The sequence below is a fragment of the Amphiura filiformis genome, chromosome 1, assembly GCF_039555335.1.
Source record: "Amphiura filiformis chromosome 1, Afil_fr2py, whole genome shotgun sequence".
Lineage (NCBI taxonomy): Eukaryota > Metazoa > Echinodermata > Ophiuroidea > Amphilepidida > Amphiuridae > Amphiura > Amphiura filiformis.
The window spans coordinates 11095628-11122535 of NC_092628.1; positions in this window are offsets into that span (position 1 = coordinate 11095628).

Genomic DNA, 26908 nt, shown 5'->3' on the forward strand with positions numbered 1-26908 from the left:
AGTAGAAACAAAATCGTGCTTAAGCCAAAAACGCACCCTACCTACCATTCCTCAAGAATTGGGATGGCACAAAGGTGCAACATAGGTTTTTGTTGCAAAGACGAGGACAGACAAGTAGTTACAACACATCTGTCTAACCGTGGGTTTCGCTATTATTTAGAATAAATGCTTTTACTAGTTTCTATAAAACCACAAAATTACTAAAAAAAAACTAAAAAAAAAAAAAAAAAAAAAAAAAAAAAAACGCACCTAAAATTAAAAGTAGAAAGGTAGATTTGAAGAAAGATAAAAAGAACATGTCAAAAAGTTAAAATTAAACGAGAATGAAAAAACGGAACCGGTGCCCGGACCATGCTCTCTTCAGCATGTCTTCAGTTCCAAAGTCTGACGCTCTATCAATTGAGCTATACGATCCTGATATACGAAACAGTCGTTATTATGTCAATACAATTGATTGGTGTTACAACATACTTAGATGGAATGCATAGCCACCCAGTGCCAGTATATATTTGCTCAAACTCCAAATACAACAAGCAACCAATTTTATTGAGGGCGTTTCTTAGGTATATCCTTGTAGACGGGGTTTTACGGTATAAAGGTTTAGGTGGCTCTGAAAAGAGCCGTTCACTGAAGACTGCCCCTTGTCTACAGAGAACTAGCAGATCTCGCCTATCTGCTAATATAAAGGGTTTGGTGGCTCTGAAAAGAGCCGTTTGCTGAAGACTGCCCCTTGTCTACAGAAACAAGCAGATCTCGCATATCTGCTATCAGCAGATAGGCGAGATCTGCTATCTTCAGAAGATAGCATTTTACTATCTCCAGAAGATAGCATTTTACTATCTTCAGAAGATAGCATTTTACTATCTTCATATAGCATTTTACTATCTTCATAAGCTAGCATTTTACTGTCTTCATAAGATAGCAGATTAGTCCAGATTAATCTGAAATAAATTTTTTAAAAACCATCTAAAATAGCCTACTAAACCATGTCAGTATGAATGTTCATATGATAATTTTTTCAAGAAAACCAAGAATTTTACGGTTTCATTACCAAATTTGAAATCTTCACACAAATTTGCACTTACATTTATATACTACTTGAATACAGTGATTGAGATAGACTCTTAATATTCTGTGAGTTTTTGATAAATTCCGTGACATTTATAAGACGAAAACTTATATTGTGTTATGGACAAAAAGCTGTTAAAATATTCCGATTTTGTCGCTGAATTTTGTCCTGGTGTTATCCGGTATATCGAAGTGTGGTGCGCAATCAGTGCCAATGCAGTGTAATAGATCGACAGGTTTATATGAGGCTCTGTTTCAGGGTACTCTGTCACTCGAGCATAGGTATACAATAACAGAAATTACAGAGCATTTAAATCTAATTAAAAAAAATATAAGAAGTACGGAACACGGAATTTTGAGACGAGGCAGTGTTGTCTATGTAATCTGTCATAAGACGAAGTACATTTTAGCAGTGTACTTAAAAGAAATCACAATTATATAGCAATTAGAATGTCTGAAAATAAGAGAGTAAAAATGCAATATTCTGTTGATACAGTAAGATTTTACAATGTCAAATTACAATCCTTTTATTTCTCAAAAACGCAAATATAAATATGATATCTCATGAAGATAATAAAATGCTATCATCTCAAGATATAGTATTAGTAAAATGCTATATAATCAATAATCGGAAGACTGTACTTTCTGCTGTATATTTTGAATACGCTCGTCTGAAGCTGGTAAATGTGATATAAAAGACGGTGTACTCTCTACGTAGAAAGTCCAAAATTTCGGACGAGAGTAAAATGCTATCCTTTATAAGAGTAGGAAGCTTTCTTCTAAAGATAATTAAATTGTTTTCTCCAGTAAACTCATAACTTCTGATTATAGTTAGTAGAGTAAGATTCTGGTGAAATCTTGATTTCTACCGAATAGACCCATGGAACATACTTTCCTTTTTGCGTGTAAAAATATAAATAAATGAAATAGGCCTAAATAAAATGAATTATTGAATTAATGAATTATTTACTGAAGATAGCAAATGCTATCTTCTGAAGATAGCAAATGATATCTACTGAAGATAGCAAATGCTATATCTACTGAAGATATCAAATGCTATCTACTGAAGAGAGTAAATGCTATCTACTGAAGATAGCTAAATGATATGACCCTCGTAAATTATGCCGGACATTACCCAGAAAAATTGAGAAAAACGAACGAAAAATAAGACCAAGGTGGAGACTTTTTTTCCTTGAAATTGCTAAATTGTTCCCCGTGAGATTTAAATCGTGTTACAGCTATAGTACGTAAGCACCATGCGCTGATGTCAAGTTGTATTAACTTGCAGTCAAATTGATGCCCTATTGTTGCTCTAAATATTATCTGTTGCTCTCGGCTTTCTGAGAAACAGGTACCTGCAAGACGTGTATTTTTTCTCTTATTGTCGATGTCATATTGTACAGTATGATTTATGTTCACAATAACCGACAATGGTAATATTATTTGACGTCTTATGGGGTTCAAATATCCAGGCCTAGCAATCATATTAACGAATAATATGATAACCTGAGGGCGCTCACTAAGGCTCCCATAAATTCCATTACCAAAATTGTACAGACATGCGCAATAAAGTTTGATTGATGGTTCAGGAGGATAACTTGAGAACGAGGCTTTTCTTAAGGTGGCGCTGTCCCGTTTGTTAGGTTTATTAATTAAGTTTATTCTTAAACAAGATGAGTTGTGAAATGTAACAGGAACAAGGATATGAACATGTTGCATGCACCTATAACATTATGAGAAATTTATGGAGTTACACTGCATGACAATACGACAATTTTGGACACTTCCTCTCCGATATAGATTCATTATACGTGTTTATGCATGTAAACATATTCATAATAATAGCCTATATTCTCTTTTAATGTAAAAGAGTGGAAACCCACCTTCCAAAAGAGTGAGAATAAAAATCACTCCAAATGGAGATGGACTTGAAATAACTCTTTCACAAGGAGCTATATCGGACACAATCGAAAAAAAGAGTGTGTCCCTTATGGTTCGGCCCTTGAAAGAGTGATTTTCACTCTTTTGGAGAGTGAGGTTTTCAATCTTTTACTTGAAGAGAGCTATATGCGTCTTCTATACATTTGGTCATCATGGTGTCATGGCATTACAAATCTGGCTTGATTGTTAACACTATACTCCAGGACATTAGCAATAGGCCTATACCTGGCTGAAGGGAGCATAGATGAGTGACCACCGGTCTTAATCTTATCAATTAAGCTTGACCAATCCCACGATGACAAGGGCCTTTACATATCCATTGGTCACTATACGACGAATATCTATGTCCAGAATCTTCACCTAACAACCACTGACCACCAACTGGCCACCCAAAGACCTATCAATCCCACATTATGACAAGTGTCATACGGTCTATGATTGGTCATTTTCTGTCAAGACCAATATACCCAATGCTTGACCACTGACCATTAATTGACCACCAAAACCCTGAAGTATGGGCCTATACCCCACATGCCCACCGGCCAGTAACATAAATTTCATTTTTATCGTTTCTGATTTCACCACATTATTAGAGCAGAAAATACCAGGAATATCATCTTAACAGGTCTACTGGACAGACAAAAGGGTTAGTGACCGCTGTCCGGAGAGTGGACAGCTCACTGGTCAGATAAGGTGTAAGGTCAGGCCAAGGTCCTGGCTGTTACGAGACGAGGGACTGGTTATGACCAAACCTTGCGCGTGCAGTGTAGTAATGAACTTATCCCGTGAACTGGGTGACCGATTTAAGGACACGCGACTCAGTATTATTCCCGGGTATTATTTATATACCAATGTGATAAAACGTTAAATTTCCGTGACCGTAATGCTTTTAGCTTAGACGATTCAAATATTAATTTGATTATTAATTCTAGGCAAAACTATTCTTATGAAAATAAAACTTTTTTTCCTAATTTAATGCATGATTTACCGAATCTATCGCTATTATGGTCAGCTTTCTCAAAAAAGGGTTAACAATAAGGCAAAAAAAAAACCTTATCTCAAAGCCGCCGAACGCGTTCGTTTTTCTAAGTGCATCCATGTCAGCTGAAACGGCATATTCACCCCCCCCCCCCCATTTTTTTCTAGTATTTCTGCCTTAACCACCACTACCACCAGTGGCGTATAGCAAATGGGGAAGGGGCGTGCGGTGCATGCAGTGCATGATATTTGGGGAAGCATTTTTTGAGAATAATATTATGGCAGATGTTGGGGAAGAAGCTTAATGATGCTATGCTATTACACTCTTTGACCACTCATTTTTATGACGTATGGCTCTGTTTTTTCGAAGTCGAACAGTGGTTTTCTTTCTGAGAAGCATTTATGTCAATATTGATAGCCTGTGATATATACCCGTACGTCAGTCATGTAACTTGAACTTGTAATACAAATGCGTACTCTCTGATTCGGCACATGTACGACGTGTATAAATTCAATTCGAATAGTTGTGGCGTGAACAGTGGTACTTTAATCAATTAGAATTAATTTGAATTATGTTAAACAAGAAAATGATCTTCGTTCTGAAGAGTTTGTGGTTAAGGGTTGGTAAGTTAATCATGGCATGGCAAGATATACTTCTGTACTTGGGATAAGGATAAAAGGATAAAAACGAAGATCATTTTCTTGTTCATGAAATTGATAAATTGATTGATTGATTGATTGATTGATTGATTGATTGATTGATTGATTGATTGATTGATTGATAAGGACATGGTAAGCCATACATTTACGTAGGCCTATATTATGATGTATATTAGATAAGTCCTATTTTGCAAAGCGAACATACTTGAAAACCGAAATCAGTGGTGTAGATTTCTTTTTGACATGGAGGGGCTGGGTTATTGGGTAATTGACTTATATTTATTTTTATTTATTTTTGTATGTTTTTTGTTTGGTGTGTAGGTCTGTGTGTGAAGGGTGTGTGGTGTAGATGGTGGTGTGTCACACTCCTAGGAAAACGTAGGCAGTGGCTCCGGAACCGGGGGCCCGGGGGGGGGCTCGGCCCCTAATAATTTGGATGTCTATGAAAAATTACCATTGGCCCCCCCCCCCCAATAATTTTGGCCAGGCACCATTGCCCCCCCCCCCAATATTTAACATCTTCCGGAGCCCCTGGTAGGGTTCTAAGCGGGTTCTTCATACAGGACAGCTAAAGAGAAAGGGTTCTCGGCAAGTGCACGAACCCCAACATGGTCATTTCTGACTTTTACCACGTTTACATAATTAATTTTTTCATGTTTAAACTAGTTATTTCTGCATGGCCTTTGCAGAACTATTTTAGTTCTTCATATAACTAAGAATCTACACTGCAAATGTTCCCGAACACGTGACGCCTCTCAGACGCGTCCGAGGTGTTCATAATTGTCTCTTTAGAACACTAGTGTATTTGAAAATATGATAAGCCTTGCACATTAGTGTTCTTTTAGTATAATGTAGAACACATCGTATTGATCAGACATGTCACAAGTGTTCTGAATGATTATATTGAATACTGGTATTCAAAAATGGAACGGATGAGCAGATAGAGGCGTTGGAGAGCTGCGACGTGTCAGCGAGAAATACACGGTGCTCCTTTGAAGGAGGGATATAAGTAACAACAACAATGGCGATGAAACGTGGAAACGCTTCCGGGAAACGCTATAACAAACTGTCTTTTCCAAGACAAATGGGATGATAGTGAGAGTAAATTCGAAGGATTTAGAGAAGAATGAAATTCAGGGCAACTTTGGGAGCGACTCGGAGCCCGTATATCTGTGGACAGCGATGAACAAGCATAGGAGAGACACAAGAGGGTGACTATGGCCGAGCGATTTTAATCGCAGGAAAATCGCATTGAAATGCGTTGCGCTGTCAGCCGGGAGATACGATCGGCGAGGGTTCGAGCCTTGGGCTTGCCTTAGGTGAAAACTCTCTGATTTCATCTCTCGGAATTCTTCGGAACACCGCCATTATCTTGTTTATACTACCATGTATTTGTTTATTGTCGAGTAATCATGGTAATGAGATTTTGAAAATGTATAAATAAAGGTTGAACACCAGCATTCTGAAAATCAATGTTTGAACACGTGTCATGTGTTAAAAAACTGTTACATTTCTTTCATGTGTCCGAGGTGTTCATAGATAGTAATTTTGAACACCAGAGTTTAAAGGATTAGAACATGTTACACTAGTGTTCTGAGGTAATAACACCTGTGTTCTCTACATTAACACTAGTGTTCTCTAAATAAGTTGAACACGTGTCATGTGTTAAAAAACTGTTACATTAATGAACGCGTTCCATGTGTTCTGGCCAATTTACAGTGTACATAATAGCTTAAGAACGAAATATCTTGACAATGAAATTTAAATATGGCAATTGGAAGAACGAACAAACATTATATAGACAAACAGACAGACACACCGACAGACAAACAGGCAGGCAGACAGACAGACAAACAGACAGACAGAGAGACAGATAAACAGACAGAGAGAAGAAGAGAGAAAGAAACTAACGATCGAACTGGAAAAAAACACGACGCATGGAAGTAAGAATAGAAGTCGGAGAAGAACGACGAAAACATCAAATGCAAAGGAGTTGAAGAAAAAATATATCACGAAAAGAGATTACAACCTTTGGATATGTTAAAATGCAGCATAAAACTTGTAAAAGTCACATAATTTATCAAGCTCAAAATGATTTTTAATGAAAATGACAATTTAGGTTTAATATCACATTCCATCATACCTTTTGCTACTAAAAGTATATCTTTTAAAATCATAATTATTCCGATTAAATTGGTAATACTCTAACAATCAGAACAATCATTAATTAACAATGGTTTATGAACAAAACGCAAAAAGCATATGGATCAGGTTCAAACTAGAATTGTAATCCGTGTATATTATTATTAGATGAACAATAAAAGTTGAAATGAATAAAACGAGTAGGCTAATTCAAATCGGGGATGTCTGCCTGAGGGCTCAGAAGTCGGACAACAGGCTTCATTTAAAGATTCTACGTAAAACACCAAATATAACAATAATACGAATTATCTTGACCTTTTCACCCTAGTAGCTTTGGGTAACATAAAAGAGCATTGTCAATAACGATTGATTATTATAAATCAGTCATGTCATAATGAATCGTGATGACATTGACGTTGAGCGATGGTGTAGATCCCGCCTTGAACCTTTAGCACCCCTTGAAGGGCAATTTATATACCCATAATCCAATGCAGTGCAAAATAGTCCCCAATAGCCTAAGTTCAGATTTCAAATGTTTGAATGCACATGATGCAAAATGTGGGACGAAATTGCAAATCTTCAGGATCTTTAAAATCGAATCAAAAATAGAACAACGTTTAAAAAACCATGAACAAACAAACGACAAAACAATGTGTTATTACTTGTTGATTGTTATTGTTATTCTATTTGCACTGGATCCCCGTGAACAATGCCACAGAAACACATTTATTATAATAAATAATACTAAATTTTGGATTAAAGCAAATTTTCCAGAGGATTTAAAGCACTCCTGAATCCTTAGATCGAATCAACTAGGCCGGTTGCAGCCGAACCCGGCGTAAACCTATCCGCACTTATATTGTAACAACTATCTATGCAACTCCCCCATTCCATTGGGTGGCGGAAGTTTTTGATAACGAAACAACTAATCGCCGATTTTGAAAGCAGGAGGAAACCGGAGATCCCAGAGAAAACCTGCGAGAGCGAGCATGGATTGGGATATACCAGGTAGGCTTATAGCTTACATTGGGCACGGTCGGCCAGGGCTTGAACCCGGGATTCCAGTGGTGCAGGGCGAGGGACTCAACCCATTTCCCTCACAATTCATGGAGGCTGCCGCGAGACTGAAAGATTTCTTGAACCTGAATTTTCAAATTAACAATAATTACAAATATGTCTATTTCTGCAACGCATTCGTTAAGCGACGCCATTGACATATTAAAAGGCCTATAATCGAAGCTTATAAATAACTCGACTGGACTATTTCAAAATGGATCGCGCATTGCATTATGGACCGTTTATCAAACCAACTCATTGCAGTTCGCACCATGTGTTCACGCATTCTTTTACAAATCTTATGTATCATATATGTTATTTCAATGTCATTAACGGGCTAATTATTTTTAGATGTACTGTCCTTCACCATTTTATTTACACCACACATTGGTTATATACAAGTTCATATTGGTAAGCTTACCTTCTTGTTTTGTTCCAGATCATTATCTCAGTCTATAACCTTTTGTTTTGGTAGATTTTGATTTGATTACAAATGTTTTAATGGAAGGACGTGTAATTAGCCCGTTTCTTTGTTCTGAAATCTATAATTGTTATATTAGAGTATAACTGCATTTTGTATTGTTGAAACTTGTTAGAGTATGGCACCTTGATGCATGGTCGAAATGGCCTTTTCGTTTCGAAATACACACGAGTCCTAATAAATATTATATGGTCAAAATGGTCACTTCGTTTCGAAACGCACATTAGTCCTACGATGACCAGTGGTCCTACGTAGGGTACACTAAACGCAAAATAAAAAAGGTAAAGGAGTCGAACCTGCATTTTTACATGACGGAGTGTCCATCTCGCTTTCGTATAGCTATTAAGTCACTCCATCGTAAAATGCTGCTGTGGGGGATCGCCACACTCCCCCACAGCGAGTCTGTTACCAGTATTTGAGATGTCGGTACCCACTTACATGACCTATCGAGATAAAGTGCCTTATTCAAGGGCACAATACGATACCGTCGCCGGGGCTCGAACCTGCAACCTTCCAATTATGAGTTGGAGCCCGTTCCGCTCGATCACCTTATTATATCATGCTCTGCTCAACTGCATGGAATATTTCAAAATACTGCTGCTACCTGTTAGCTATAAGGGTTAAGTTATGAACAAATTCGATCACCCTTTTACTCGCCAAAAATCACAAAATGTTTCCCTCCTTTGGCTTAACAAATATAACTTGCCTCTCTGATGATCATGGGCAAGATGAGAATCCATTTATACCATTATTTTTCATTCTTTGTCCTCTTCTTTATCTCTTTATCTTTCCTATTCGTTGTACAATGTATATCTGCCCAGTTTTCCCCGATATCTTATCTCAATCATTTTATTAACTGAATGGCACCCCTCTTGGTGAGCAACTATCAACTATAATTCACCTGAAAATACTGCAGAAGTCCTAAACACCGCACCGCTGACACTAAACTAGTCGGGCTTAGAAAAATATGCAACTCAATTAAACATCGCCCGGGTTGAAGATTTTGATTTTGTTAATAAGGATCCCAGCAAACACAAAACGTTTTCGACATCATTCGCAAAAGGTTATAAAAGGTTGTCAGAAAACGTTTAAATGTCGGGTTATATAAAGGGTATATAAAGGGTATAAAACGTTTTAATAACATTCCAACAACATTCTTGAAAACTTGATACAAAACATTCTAAACAGAATGTTATTTTGGGGTTGAAAAAATATTTTGCGAAAAATGTTTGCCCAAAATATTTGCAATAACGTTTTACAAACGTTTTCATGACCTTTATATAACCCGATATTTAAATGTTATTAAAACGTTTTGAATAAAACATTTTATGAACATTTCTGTGTTTGCTGAGTGCAAATATATTAACATAATGTTATTGAAGTGTTGACAAAATATTTGGCAAAAAACGTTTGCGAAAATAGTTTACAATAACATTTTTAAAAACATTAAAAAAATTTAATTGTAGTGTGTTTTCATATAAAACGTTTTAAAACGTTTTCATGACCTTTATATAACCCGACATTTTAATGTTATTAAAACGTTTTTACCTAAACCAAAAGCCAAAATATAACTTATTTATAACGTTTTTAAAACGTTTTTGTGTTTGCTGGGATGTTAAATGAGGACTTCATAAAAATGATGTCCATCATAAAAGCGGATAAAGAGCGGGAGTTTGTCAAAGCAATGTTTAAGAGCAGGAAAATTATCCATTTTTCATCGCTCTAAATATGGACATTGACTGCGACGAATCACAGGTTGTCTGTTGGGGATTTGCCATTTGGTCTAATACCATTTGGTATAATATCCATCTCGTCTACATCCATTTCGTCTAAACCCATTAGGTCTATATCCACTATGTCCAATAACCATTTGGTCCTTTAACCATTTGGTCCAATAACCATTTGGTCCGATAACCATTTAGTCTAATAACCAATAAGTCTAAAACCATTTAGTCTAATAACCATTTAGTCTAATACCCATTTGGTCTATAACCAATAGGTCTAATAGCCATTTGGTCTAATGCCCATTTGGTCTACAAACCATTTAGTCTTACAAGCATTTAGTTTATTAATAAATAGACAAAATGGTATTAGACTTACTGATTATTAGACCATACAAGTATTACACCTAACGGTTATTAGACCAAATGGTTATTAGACCAAATGGTTATTAAAAAATATTAGACCAAATGGTTATTAGACTATATGGTTAGTAGACGTACTGGTTATTAGACCAAACAATGTTAAACTAAATGGACATTAGAATATATGATTATTAGACTAAGTGGCAATTAGCCTTTCTGGTAATAGACCAATTGAATATAGACTAAATGGGAATTAGACCAAATGGTATTAGACCAAATGGCAATAGACCTGTCTGTTAACTTTCCGGCAACACATGCAAAGAACATGTCATGCTCATTGGTGCAGTAATCTGTCGCTTGGTGATATACCAAGTATGAATAAGTTAACGACGCTTTTCAGATACTACACTCTCGCTCGCCCTCATCCAACAAGATAAATAGTCCTTTGAGTCCCATCAGGCATTGCATGCATGTACTTAACATCGTTCTCTCCCAGGAGCCTTCAGGATTTTGGATGAATTACCGTATATTTATCTCCATTTTAACCCGGATTTAACCTAGTTCATAGTTAAAGTCGTATCCAGAGGAAAGACAACATCTTAGGAATTAAGAGTTCTCCATTTAAACCGGATTTAGCCTAGTTCAATGGAGTTTATCTCAATTTTAACTCGGATTTAACCTATAGTTAATATATAACTGTAGTTAAAGTCGTATCCAGAGGAAAGATAACATCTTACGAGTTCTTACAATATTACTGGATCATGAAACTCAAGTGTTTATAATAGAAATCTTTAATCACCTTGTTTTGTGCATATGGTCCTGATCGTAACACGATTTCGAAATCTTTAGTCTGACTCTTTCCTATTTATTTTCTCGATTCCCGGGGCGATTTCGCACAATAGTCTGGTAAACAATTTCTAGTTTCCTAAAACATTATTTTACCGTGCTGAAATACAAAAAAGAGGTCTTGTCTTCCCTTCTTATACAGAGACATGGACACAGAAATTTCGAAAATCGGTAAGAAGCAAAAAATAATTTTGCTTAGTGCCAGAAATGGGTAAGTGCAAATAGCTGCCACTTTGAACATTTGGCAATTTACACACAGTATCTAACACATGGCAGCTATATACATGGCAGCTATTACACTTACCCACTTCTGGCACTATGCAAACGAAATTGGTCCCAGCATTAGCAAATCCTGAATCAGACAGATATATGCACGGGCAAAATGTTTCGTTTTTTTTAGGAGGGTGGGGTTAAAATCATCCGACCATACCTGGGCTTAAACTTGGTGTCACCAGTAAACACAATACGGTTGAATGGTTGAAGGAGCATGACCGCCTCATGGGGTACTTTGATCTACTCGTCTGAACATACCTTAAGATATAGAAATCTCTGTCATTATGTAGATGATACGGGATAATGTTGGATAAAACAATGCAGTGTAACAGGCGAAAACAGATTAAGTTTTGTTTCAGGCGAATCATGAATGCCAGATGATAAAACTATAGAGGTATACGCTAGACGCTTCTGTTTCTTCTTGTAACATGCGTAAGGTGTATCCTCCCGACTGACCCGATGAAGTATTGTTATATTGCATGATAAGATGAGAAGATACGGTGAGATGAGATGAGATGAGATAAGATACAGTAAGATAAGATAAGATAAAGTAAGATCAGATAAGATACAGTAAGATAAGATAAGATAAGATAAGATAAGATAAGATAAGATAAGATACAGTAAGATAAGATAAGATAAGATACAGTAAGATAAGATAAGATACAGTATGATAAGATAAGATACAGTAAGATAAGATAAGATACAGTAAGATAAGATAAGATACAGTATGATAAGATAAGATACAGTAAGATAAGATAAGATACAGTAAGATAAGATACAGTAAGATAAGATGAGATAAGATAAGATAAAGTAAGATAAGATAAGATACAGTAAGATAAGATAAGATAAGATACAGTAAGATAAGATAAGATACAGTAAGATAAGATAAGATAAGATAAGATACAGTAAGATAAGATAAGATACAGTAAGATAAGGTAAGATAAGATAAGATAAGATAAGATAAGATACAGTAAGATAAGATAAGATACAGATACAGTAAGATAAGATAAGATACAGTAAGATAAAATAAGATACAGTAAGATAAGATACAGTAAGATAAGATAAGATAGAGTAAGATCAGATAAGATAAGATAAGATAAGACAAGATACAGTAAGATAAGTTGGATACAGTAAGATAAGATAAGATAAGATAAGATACAGTAAGATAAGATAAGATAAGATAAGATAAGATAAGATACAGTAAGACAAGATAAGATAAGATACATTAAGATAAGATAAGATAAGATAAGATACAGTAAGATAAGATAAAATAAGAAACAGTAAGATAAGATAAGATAAGATAAGATACAGTAAGATAAGATAAGATACAGTAAGATAAGATAAGATAAGATACGATAAGATAAGATAAGATAAGATACAGTAAGATAAGATAAGATAAAATAAGATAAGATAAGATAAGATACAGTAAGATAAGATAAAATAAGATACAGTAAGATAAGATAAGATACAGTAAGATAAGATAAGATAAGATACAGTAAGATAAGATAAGATAAGATAAGATAAGATAAGATAAGATAAGATAAGATAAGATAAGATAAGATAAGATAAGATATTGTAAACAAATTTCATAAAATAAATCGCAGCGATAAACTTTCTGGAATATCTCATTACAGAGTCATTTACATCCTAAACACGAGTGACGAGACTTATGACAAACTGGTATCATAATGCATAAGATAAGATAAGATAAGATAAAGTAAGATAAGATAAGATACAGTAAGATAAGATAAGATAGGATAAGATAAGATAAGATAAGATAAGATAAGATAAGATAAGATAAGATACAGTAAGATAAGATAAGATACAGTAAGATAAGATGAGATAAGATAAGATACAGTAAGATAAGATAAGATACAGTAAGATAAGATAAGGTAAGATACAGTAAGATAAGATAAGATAAGATACAGATATAAAATAAGATAAGATAAGATAAGATACGATAAGGATAATGAACTGAGTGCAATGCATTCGTCAAGATAATCGCACGCGCCGTGGAGTTATTGCATTTAGCTCGAGAGCCGATAGGCTCAAGAGCTAAATGCAATAACTCCATGGCAAGTGCAATTATCTTGACGAATGTATTTGCACGAGTACATTATCCGTCATACACTTTGAGTGTAGGCCTATTAAAACAATAGGCAATATTAATTGCTGCATTCATTATATTAGTTTTAATATTAGGGAAAATATCTTACATTTTAAAAACACCGTCAGGACATTGACCAGCTACGTAGCATTTAACTGGTAAAGAAAATCAATCCCGTATAAGTTAGCTATCAATGGTATCGATTGCGCCATACGTCATACTTTAGTAACTTATTCACGCATGGTTTGTAACCAATTGACTTTATGTTGTGATCATTTAATATCGTGGTTTCGAACACAGAGAGCACTGAACCAGTTGGAAACGATCGATTTAGATGTCCGACTAGTACTACGGTGAATATCAACTGGACTTTATAGCTCTATAATTTGAACTTTAAAATCTACTTATATTAAAACACACGACATTGGGATTTAACAATTTGTTCAGTATTATCATAGGCCTTCAAACACATGTGTTTGAAGGCCTATGGTCTTATAAAGCATGATCATGATATTATGCGCTAGTGTGTGTTTCCCGGGCCCGGCTATGTTATTTTAGATATAGGCCTACATGTATTTCATTTGTAAAATGCTGAATATTTTGCAATGGTGTCATCTTGTATAATTATGATCCACCTTTTTTTGGCCCTTTTTAATTAATATAAGCTCGATTATTCTCATTTGATGTTTGATTTATTTGAGGTCATTAATCAAATAATTTATGACAATGATCTGCCCTTTGCACGAGCGATTGCCGAATAGGGTGCAACTCTACTAGTCTTATTACAAGACTGCCCTACCCCAACCCTAAACCCTAACCCTAAACTCCGTAAACGAGGACTGGACTCAAGTCTAACGAGTTGCACCCTATTCGGTAATTGTACCCTATTATAGAACACCGTTTGTAACTATACCATTTTAACACCACAGAATGTATATTCGTACTTTTTTGATGGTATATATATCGAACAGACAATTATATAGTTATGTGACCTCTGTGTCGAAAGCGTCACCTAACTCTACTATATGGTTATGTGAAAGTAGTATTTCTAGTATTTGAGCGTGCACGTATTATCTAGAATCTATTGTTTAGCGTGCAGGTTTTAGATAATGCATTGTTTAGCGTGCAGGTTTATATAATTTGGGCTGTGAAGGGTAGTTCGCGAAAATAATGCACGGGAGAAGAATACATAACGATGAATAGAAACGGGCACTAGAAGTGTATAGCAAGATAAGATAAGATACAGTAAGATCAGATAAGATAAGATAAGATAAGATACAGTAAGATAAGATAAGATACAGTAAGATAATACAGTAAGATAAGATAAGATAAGATACAGTAAGATAATACAGTAAGATAAGATAAGATAAGATACAGTAAGATAAGATAAGATAAGATAAGATACAGTAAGATAAGATAAGATAAGATAAGATACAGTAAGATAAGATAAGATAAGATACTGTAAACAAATTTCATAAAATAAATCGCAGCGATAAACTTTCTGGAATATCTCATTATAGAGTCATTTACATCCTAAACACGAGTGACGCGACTTATGACAAACTGGTATCATAATGCGTAACCCCTACGTCTATTGTCCTAGTTTTGGCCAACCTTTGCGGTAAATCGCCACCGATCAGCTTGACCACCATAGTGACCTAATGCATAATTTTGTCATGGTTTTACATCAAAATTAATCGTTAACAAGTTGTGATGAGGTGTTCATAGTGTTAGATTACATGGACAAGACACAAGATACTTCGTCATCAGTCTGTTGCTCTATTTATAAGCCTTTACATGCTCTAAAATAGGGCATCTGATACAAAAATATTGCAAACTATAGTCTACTTTGAAACTAATACACTATTCAACCGCTATGGATCTTTAAAGAAATATTACTGGATACAATTTAAGAGCAATTGCATTTCAATCGGTTGTATAGTAAAATTGGATGCTTTTTTCATCCGTTATCTTTGTTCTCATTCTTAATTGTTTATTATTAATTCATTTATTTAATTTGTTACTTGATTACTTACTTGCTTGTTTGCTTGCTTGCATGCTTGATTGCTTGCTTGCTTGATTGCTTGCTTACTTACTTACTTACAGAAATGTTTTTGTTGATAATCTACCAAGAGAGATTGGCATTGTATACTACAACGACGAGATAGCGAGATGTCATTGGTCAGATCTCAAATGCTGATCGTGATCGCATGCGATTGACAAACCGGTTAGTAGGCTACATTCTGAGAATTATGCTTACAAACATTTCAGGGCATTATCTCAAAAACCAACTTAACCATAATATCAGTCTAACTTTTATATTTCATTAATTTAAAAAATACACAAGCTCACGAAATTTCGAGGAGAAATGGTACAATTTTATGAAAACTTTTACCACTTGCAAAGGGTTAGTGGAGTTATTCTGTAATCGTCAGTGGTCCCTACCGATACCGTTTGGTAAGCTTATGAGCCTTAATTAACACATTTCTGTCGTGTTCATGCTATATGACTCATAGATGGACAACAGTTATTATACAGGTAACCTTTGAACATTTTTACTGTTATATATTATAAGCTATGTAGCATGTCTATCATCACAGCGTACTTAATTGTCAGCCGTTCCTTCATTCAATTAATCGACCAATTAAAATTATTAATGCAATTTTTGACGAGTCTTCATTATATTAGCTCAATTGCTGTTTTAAAAATAAAAGATGTCACTGAAAAGTTAGAATTTTTAATCAAAGTATGTGACATTTTGTGGACTAAAGTTTTGTTCAGCATCCAAGCGCATTCCTTTTTTTTCGTCTTTAAGCACTGGAATAGACACACGATATTACCACAAGTGACACTTTCCATGACTTCCGTCCCTTTTACTATAGCCTAATCTTACTCGTATTTCATGCAAATAACATGAAAATAACATATCTATCCAGTACGTTACGTGAAATCGACAGTATATTGGATCAATGTTCATCTTACAGTTTACGGAATTATTCTTTTTTCAGTAATGTTGCAATATTTTGTGTAGTGTCTACTTCTTATTCATTTCACAGTTCATAATTTCATATCAATTTTTTTATTATTTTTGAAATTCAAATTCACCGTAAATAGCCAAAACAAATCAGTCCTTTGATGACACATTACATTGTCATCACGTTAATATTCATTGCCTCTACAAAAAATGACCACTGCAATGACCAGCTAGTATCCAAGCCGACGCATCGCCAATACAAATCACCGAGTATCCATCAGTACAGACTGACCAAAGCGCATTCAAACCTGCCAACTTATTCACCGTAATTTTCCCTGGCGACTAAGTGAGTTCTACTGGTCACCTTGCATTTGAGCTAGTAACAGTATTTCCCTATATATTAACCAATTAATAATTGTGATTAAATTGCAATATATGACAATAATCCCTAATTGGTGATGCAATTTAGTTGGTAATCATCGGGAGACATGAGGTCTGATTGATAGCGATAAGTTAACACCAAACCAGGGTCATCATTATGAATTATTAATAAATATGTATACCCTGCATAGATTTTATTTAAAAATCCGAAGTTATACGTCCATCCAAAATCAATCCCTTTAATTCAACTTGTTTTTTGAAGTTGAATCAGTAAAATTGGGGTAATTATACTCATTTTGCCGTAATTTTAAATATATATTTCAATCATATAATTTACAAATACTGACATATTTTTTGTTACATTCTGATAAAAAAAAATTGTTAATTTTTGATACCTGTAGGCAAAGGTTTAGAGCTATTATGCATAATTAATGCTTAATAGCTTGACGCTCCGGCCACGGTCAGGTCATTGGGTACAAATTATGGACACCAGTTTCATAAACACATAATTATCATTATCATGATTATGAAAGACCTTCAAACATATAGGATCAAAGACAACCGAAATTCATGCTGCCCCGATCCTGCCAAAGACATGAACTACAAAGAGACATGTTGCAAAACTTACAAAACTTACGATAAGGATAATCATATTAAAATCATTATACATTCAATCAAACATTTTATTTCAATCTTAATAAATCAAAAAAAAAATTAAAATTGACCAAATTGTTTGGAATCAGGCGTTGATCCGCTCTTCAGATATTGCGTTTATCAACAGGACATCCTAAGACGCGTTATGAAAACCGCGCTTCACACCACAGCTACCACTTCTTTCATGACTTTTGTGGACTCTAAGAAAGCGTTTGATTCTGTGGACCATATCTTGTCCACAATTTTCCGTCATTATGGCATTTCAGGAGCTATCAACTCGAAGTATTATCAGAGTTCTCTATGATGGTGAGTCCAAGAGTGTAGTCTCTGTGAAAGGACAATTGACAGAACTGAATTTACATTAAGAAGATGTGTTAGCACCATGCATTCGTCTTCATAGTTGACGTGGAGATAATTGTCTTCTGCCACAGTGACATGCGCAAAGGGGGGGGGGGACAGCCCACTTTTGTTGGTCATTCGGGGGAAATTGGAAGGTCCCGTGGAAGGAAAAATCTCTGAGAAATTCAGGGAAATCAAGAATAAATTCGCGGAGGGAAAGAAGAAAAAAAATCCGTCACTTTTGACGGTGCAAAAACGTCAAAATTTGCCCCCTCAAAATAGGATTCCTTGGCCTTTTAAAACGCTAAAACCCCAGAGATTCAGGGGGCGCTGCCCCCTGGACCCCACCCGTGAGGGGTTTCGCGGCAAGCCGCTCGCAGTGCGGGCATAATCAGACTCCATTCGGGGGAACTGAACAACCTCCCCCCCCCCCCCACTTTCAATGTGCTGCGCACGCCACTGTTCTGCCAATCAAAAAGACTCTGGATTCGTAACGAATAGGCAATGTCATCGTGATTCACAGACAATCTTAGTCAGTATTAGAATTTGCATGCGATATATGCAGCATACAGAACCCAACTGGACAACCTTGTGAAGTTGGAATAATGTGCATCTTCCTTTGGCTCGGTTTTAAGCCACAATTATTGTCCTAATTTTTTTCTCCATTTTAGCATTAAAATTGTAAATTTTCGCGCCTTTGCGCACATTTGTCCTAGTAATTTGACGATACTCAAACAACTTGAAGCAAGAACAAGGAAAAAATAAGGAAAAGATTTCACCCAAGGAAAAAAGTGTTGCACTTCGGTCCGAAGATATCCGGAAGAGAGCCGGACAGCCATCATCATATTGCCGTGTCCAGGCACCAGCAAAATGTAAATCCGGCCCTGGATAGATATAGCAATTTAACATTTCTGAAAAAAAAAATGACATCAGATAAAGATATTATTTATCACAAGATCACAGCTATAAAAACTAACTTACAAGCATTAAGCATTCACATTTTTGTCTTCAGTATTAGATAATTTCAGCTAATTTCGAAATTGTTTTCAAAATGTTGTAAAAAGTAAGTGTTTTTTAGTACCAACCATCCAAGCGCGCAAAATGTGTATAGGTGTGGAATAGTCTCCTATATAAGTTTATGCAGTACAGCAATGCTCCCAAAGGATCGATTGACACTTCCTCTTGTCTAGGTGTCGATTTTAATAAGCATCTAGAGAACGCGCGCAACAGATTTGCAATCGAGATTTTCCTGACATGTTCGAATTAGTAGTCTACTGATCGTGAGTAGTATATCCGAAATAATGAGGACGCTGGCGCGAAGTTTAGTTGAAGTACTTATAGTATTTATGAAAATGTTATATGATTGCCTTGTCACATGTTAATGCGATACGTTTTGGGTAAGAAGTGGGAAACAAAGGCACATAAGTAGAGAAACAGCCCTAACCCCCCCCCCCGCCATTACACACACCCACAAATAAATTTAAATAATTAGGATGCAAGTCCGAGGAGAACCAAATTCAGGAAAGTGTACACTATAACGTCGTCCTATATACATACATAATGATACATTATGATTGACTGTTGCCATGCACAAACGAAATGAGCAAGAAGAAAAAGCGCCCACCACCCCGGTCCATCAGCCACCCACACGTTAAGCAGCCTGACAACCCAGTGGCGTACCGTGGCAGCCCCAACCCCGGGGGGCTGAAAAAAATTCAATTTTGCCGCCCCTTCCTCAACAGCCCGAAAAGGTTGACCCAATTTTTTTCTCGGTCGTTTGAAAAAGTGAAGAGCAAAAAAAAAAAAAAGGGTTTCAAACGCTAGTGCCCTCAAAGCAGCACATTTTGATGTATAGTACCATTTTTTCAAAAAATGTTATGCTTTATCAAATTTTTCAGCCCTTTTTTATTTACTAATTCTTTTTGCCGCCCCTTCGTTTTTGCCGCCCCTGTTTTTGCCGCCCCTTCTTCTTCTGTTGCCCCTTCATTTTGGCCGCCCCTGTTTTACTCCAGGGGGCTGGCGCCCCAAAGCCCCCCTCAATACGCGCATGCAACCCCACCCCACCCATCAATCACCCTCTCCCCCGCACTTTACACACACTGATATTAGCTAGATGTCCCTTCACTGTGTGTTCGCTTTTTTGAGGAAAAAATATAAATCTCAGTCAAGACTTCCATAATACTCCACGGGCCAATTTATATGCCACACGGCGCTATTAACATCCACGCAATCACACCTCTGCTTACACCTATGTAGCCATACTGCATAAACTTGAATAATGATTACTACTCTACACAATGCTATATTTGATTGTTATATTGCTAAAACAGAGTAACGAATTCGTGTTGGAAAAATAAAATTACAATAACTACCACACAAATCAAGGAAAACATAATACGTTTTGAATTCTTATTCGTCAATTTCGAACAAAATTTATTGTTCATCCTATCAACCCAGAGAACTAAGTAGGCTATATAATTTTCATCCATATGTGACTTTGTATCTTTCTTATAAAAAATATGCAGTTCTGATGCCTTCCGATAGGAATGCGACGATTATCATTCGAATCTATATAGATTTAAATTTTCCGCTCTTTTCCAATGTGCCTCTGTGGCTCAATTGGCTAGAGAGCGTTGTGCTAGTAATTCGAAGGTCGCCGATTCGAATCCGACCAGATGCAATACGTATTTTTTGTTTTTTTTAATCAACGTTTATGTGCGTTGGCTGCTCTGGGTAAAGATCAAAATTAATTTCGAATATTGTAATTCAAATGTGAGATTCTGAATCATTTGGAAAATTTGAAACTAAGAAAGCGGTAAGCAATTTCTTTGTAAGCCAGTGATTCGATTCGTAACTTGAAGTCAAGCCCTACTTTTTTATTGACTCCTCCACATATCACTGTTAATTGGCGAAATATTCCGGGGAAATTATATAACCCACTGAATAAAGACAAACAATTCGTGACCAAATCTAAATCTGATCTCATTTCGCAGAGCAACAGTCGAGAAATTCCCAGCATATAACGGATGACGACACATTGTACTGGAAAAAAGACCGTATACTCGCTCAACCTGCCCACCTCCTTTTTCTACCATTTTCAGTCCTAAAACCTAATCTCAAAATCATCTATGCTAGGAATGTTTGTACTTGCACTTCACGGGTTATGATATTCATTTTTTAAATGATTTTTGGGACCCTGTATAAGAATTTATTTTTCGAGGGTCGATTGCATTTGCGCAGAGATCGGTTTAATAAGATCGATGATTCCATGAATGGTTACTCTTCTTAAAAGAAAACAAAAAGAAAAAATGGTTGCGGAATTCCTGTTTAATGGAAAAACGAAGATGGTGTGGGGTAATTGCAATCGTAAAAAAAACCAAAACATGTCAATATTCAGAAAAGTTAATAGATTTCATGAAAATTGTGTTAATAATGTGTGTAAACAGCCTGGATTTGGCGAAAATCAAATTCGACAAACTATTTTGTTATAAAACATTATTTTGTTTTCTATGAACCATTGTCATGTTTGCCAAAAGTAACTTAAAAGTAAAAGTAACTTAAAAGTAAAAGTAACTTAAATTTAAAAGTAACTTTTAAAAATTTAAAAATTTGGTTAAGTGAATATATACAATGAACACTTTATCACTATAGTTATGTAAATGAGGGAATGTAGGGGTGTATTAGGGTGTGGGGTGTTTGTGTGCCTGTCCGTTCGCCAGGGTGTGGTGTCCGTTTGTCTTTAATTGAGTACCGTATCTGTTTGAATTTATAAAATTGTATATATTTACAATGGCATTGCGGTACTCGGTAAAACCTCTTTACTATCATGATTGTCGTTACAGCGCACGCATAAAGGTAAGTTTTTATGGGTGCATACATATATTGTCAAACTGCCTGTCTGTCGTACTGTCTGATATCCGTCTGTCTTTCTGTCCGCTGTCTAGATATCTGTCTAATATTATGCCCGTTTGTCTTCTCTATCTATCTATTGGCATAACCTAATTTAATAGCTACCGATAGACGTTTGATCATTATTCAATGATTATATAGACAAGTGTTACATTAGATCAGTGTGATATAGACTACACAATCGCCTATCGCTCGCGACGAAACCACAAATCTATATGTAAGCTGTAAGATATTTAAAGCTATTTAAGTGCCAGATATAACTATTTGCAATCCTTATTCAGATACCTACATCACCTGGGAGTTATTAAGCATATTCAACAACATTGTTATACAATTCTTTACTTGCCCGCGTTTGTGATTTTACATATAATCTCATGCATCTGTAGCGTCTGAGCGATAAGCCTGGTTCCCATGAACTTACTCATCTCGTATTGTCAATCCAAAATGGACGTAACTGCGTTAAACAGTTGTTGCTGCTTCAAGATAAACATATCATGTTAGCAAGTTTGTGTTTTTATTTCAACTTTTTATTTGCAATTTCGTGATAAAAAAAAAAGATCTGCGTGTGCATCATATTTCATACATGTATAAGGGTATCGCACATTTTTATATTTCAGGTTTCTTTGTCTTCGATAGTTCTAAGCTTTATACAAGATACCATATGTACACGAATAAATTTCACAAGAATAGTGCTACTCCGTTGGGAATGTAACAGAAAGTGCATGGGCGGGCATGGAAATGAGTTTGTTTTGTCTTGTTCGAAAATGTCCCTCTTTTTCAATATGGTTCAATCTTTTAATTATAAATTTCAAGATAGAAATAGATTATTCTATTTCCATTCCATCAATTTGACCTTATAATTGGAATAGCTAGAGTCTCTTGGTGTGAAATCGGCTCTTTTACGTAAGACATGTTTGGTAAGGGGCTGTGAATAATTATGAGCACTGGGGAAGGGTAAAATTGGGGTGAAAGAAATTTTTGGCGAGTGGGGGCAAGCAATTTTTGGCCAGCCGAGAGGGGGTGGGGTGAGCGATTTTTGGCACACATACCATGAGGCGAAACATTCTATGCTTAGGAAAACATTACGGAAACGCTTTAATATGCAAATTTTTCTGCTCGCTGCGCGCGCAACTAAATCATTTAAGGTTTGCAAATTGGGATCCCAAAAATTTGGCATGTGTAAAGGGGGGGGGGGGGCAAATGTTTTTTGGCGGGCCGAGGGGGAAGGCAAGCTTATAATTATTGCATAGCCCCTAAGAGAGCGTGTAGTATAATGCCTATCACAGCTATTGCATTCATTCATATACGTCTTGACTGTAGGTATTCGTAAGGTGATCAACTTGCATTCCTTGAGTAACATGCAAGTAAATGCTGTAAGGTACCTGTAAGATTATTACCGTAATACATGCCATGCCTGGTAATCCATAGGATGAATTAAGGTAATCCAGGTATGTTTTACCTAAGTATTGTGCAACTACTTGTTATACATTATACCGTATATAGTCTCACAACCGTTTAAAATCCAATTGGGGGGAGGGGGGAATTGTCGAAGATCCTAGTATTAAAATTGACTCCACGGTTTGATGTAGGCCTATAGCTGCAAATGTAGTCACAATCTTACGCAAATAGGGATATCAAATACGTTAACATTATACGTTAAACAATGCTAACTAACATAGTCGCATATATGTATCTTCCCGTTTCCTTCTATCTTCCCTCCTCCCCCAAACCCCTCCCTCAGTCCTCTCTCGCCATTCACCACTCTCTCTCCATCACGCATTCCCGCGGCCCCCAACTCAACACAAATGTTGGTAACCATGAGAGTTACCAAATCTTTCAAAGACCCCCTTTGCAACGATTTTTCGTCAAATTTACCAAATCTGGCCAAAAACAACCCTTTTTTGTGGTTTTCATTGACTAGAATTTCAAACACCCCCTTTTCAATGACTAGAATTTCAAATACCCCTTTTCAATGACACTAAATATATGAAATTACCGGTTTTCTCATGTACCCCTTTTTATCAAAATTTCGCGAACAGTGCAAATTATATACCCCCTATTTTGCTGATTTCACGGTCAAATTTCGCGGACAGTGCAAATAATATCCCCTATTTTGCCAATTTCCCTTATCCGCGCTATTTGGTAACTCTCATGGTTGCCACAACTTCTGTAATGAGTTGGGGGTTGGGGATTGGGTACGCATTACATGATTGATTTGACACTGGACGACACTTAAAGTAATTTTTCCACTTCTCGGAATCTCATTGCTAACTACTCTCCCCCCTCTCTCCCCCCTCTCTCTCCCCCCTCTTTCTATCCTCCCCTCTCTCTGCCTCTCCCCACCCTCACTAACTTATCTCTCTCTCTCTTCCCCCCTCCCCCTCTCTAGCTCTCTCCCCCTCTCCCCTCTCTCTCCATATATTCGCTCTCTCCCTATGATTGAATTCAATACATATTTATATAATACAAGACATGTACTATATATATATAGTAAAGTAGTTTTTCAACTGTAGGATTCACATTGTTGAGTATACACTCTTTACCCTCGTTTTTCTTCTCTTCCTCCCTCCTATGTTTTAATAAAAGCCCACTAATAGGATTAGAGTTAGGGTTAGGAATTAGGATTAGGGTTAGGGTTAAGGTAAGGGTAAGGGTAAGGGTAAGGGTAAGGGTAAGGGTTAGGGTTAGGTTAGGATTAGAGTTTGGATTTATTTGGTATTCTCTACACGAAGGCTATTCGTAGCGATAATCAATTTCTTCGTACGCCAATAAAAGCCGAAACGTATTTTCAAAGTCAAGTCAAGACCTACATTTTGTAACCCTTTCAAATATCACTGTTATTTGGCAAAATATTCCCGGTAAAATTTATATAAACCCTCGGAATAAAGACAAACAATTCGTGACCAAATCTATATCTGACGTCATTTCGCAGAGTAACAGTTGAGAGAAATTCCCGGCATCCGGATGACGACATGCACAACGTGCTGAGAAAAAAGGACCCCATGCACTCGCTCATGCATGTTATGTTCACCTCCATTTTCTGCCATTTTCAGTCCTGCAATGTCAAAATTTATCTCAAAAACATCTGAACCGAAGCTAGGCATGCTAGTACTCGCTCTTCACGGGTTATGATATTTATTTTTGAAATGATTTTGGGAGACCTGTAAGAATTTATTTTCCGAATGTCGATTGCATTTGCGCAGAGATCGGTTTAATAAGATTGATGATTCCCTGAATGGTTACTCTTCTTAAGGTGGCTGTGTACTCTCAGATATGCATGTAGTAAAAGTGCAATAACTTTGTAATTATTCGCGCAAGATATATAAAAGTATACATTTTTATGACGGCAAGACATCAATAAATCTTAATATAAATACAGATTTGGGGTAAAAACAACAATTATGAAGAAAATCACAAAAAAGTGAGTTTTTGGCAATTTTTGTTAATGGTAGGCAAAAAAAAAAAACACTCTTTCCAAAATATTTTATTTTGTTTTTAGCTCAATCTTGAGGCGCCATTCCAAAAACGGTTTTTTTATTTTTTTGATATTGGCCTTATTTTTTGAGATATTGACCATATAAGGCATCAAATTGAACTTTTAAAAATTCACAAACGCCTATTTGCACAAAATGATGCCTAAAATCATAAATAGACCAAAATATAAAAAATGAGAAAACCGTTTCTTGAGTCGATCATGCTTTTACGATGATCATATTTGCTTACCTATAGATGCTGTATTTATTGAGTTATCGTGTACCTAAATCGTCATTTTACCGAGAAAATGAACATTGAAATAATGGCCGTTGAAGTTTAAAGTGGTCACATTATGCACTTTCATCGAATCTTACAGGAGAATGCGGCAGTTTTCGTTTTTCTACCTTATATAACGTGAACATCGGGTAAATCCACAGCCCCTTGAGAAGTTTGAGCGAAATCCATTCATAACTTGATATTTAAATCGGGGAAAGAACTTGAAAAACCCACATTTTATCAGCTAAAACGGAGCCATTTGACCGCTAAGTTTTTGTGAAATCAGTGATGCCGTGGTGCTTCCATACTATGCGCCGCGCATGTAGATAAGCGTTGCGTATGCGTAGCGTATTTGTGCGTTAACAAATTGCGCGATACGCAACGCGATGCGCAGTTGCGCGCGTGTACCCTGCTGGTACAACAAAGATTTTCTTTCCTTTTCAATTTCAAATACGATTGGAATAGTGAAATAAAATCCTTAAAATATTGCAGTTGGAGTTTACAAATCTGGATTTTCATTCCTTGTATTTATAAAAAACATAACAAAGTACAAACTTATCAAAAAAACTCAATTTTGCGAAAGAAACCATGTCTAGAGTACACAGCCGCGTTAAAAGAAAGAAATTAAAAATGGTTGCGGAGTTCCTGTTTTATGGAAAAGCGAACATGGTGTGGGGTATATGTTTGGAAATAGTAAAAAACACAAAAACATTTAAAAATTCGGAAAAGTTAATAGATACCATGAAAGCCGTGTTAATAATGTGTGTCAACAGCCTGGATTTGCCAAAAATCAAATGCGACAAACTATTTTGTTTTGGTTATGAAACATTTTTTTTTCTGTGAAATGCTGTCATGATTGTCAAACAATATCTCGAAAAGTAACCTAAAATTTGGATAATTGAATAGATTCAATGAAAAGTTTGTCATTATAATTATATCCTTTATTTGTCGAAAATAAAGGGCGAAAAACTCGCTAAATATATTGAAGTATTTTTATTTTGTTTTCAAACCTATATATGTAATTTTCTTGGTCAGTGTTCAGTATTAAAACTTCATCTCGAAACGTTTTACTGTGAAAACAAGTCTAACCAAACACAACAAATGTTCTTAAAATGCTTATTCAAAACGTTTAATAACATTTAAATGTCGGGTTATTTTAAGGTTATGTAAACGTTTTTAAAACGTTATTGTGAAAGATTTTGGGCAAACATTTTTGCAAAATATTTGTTCAACACATAAATTATATCAAATATTATGTTTCGAAT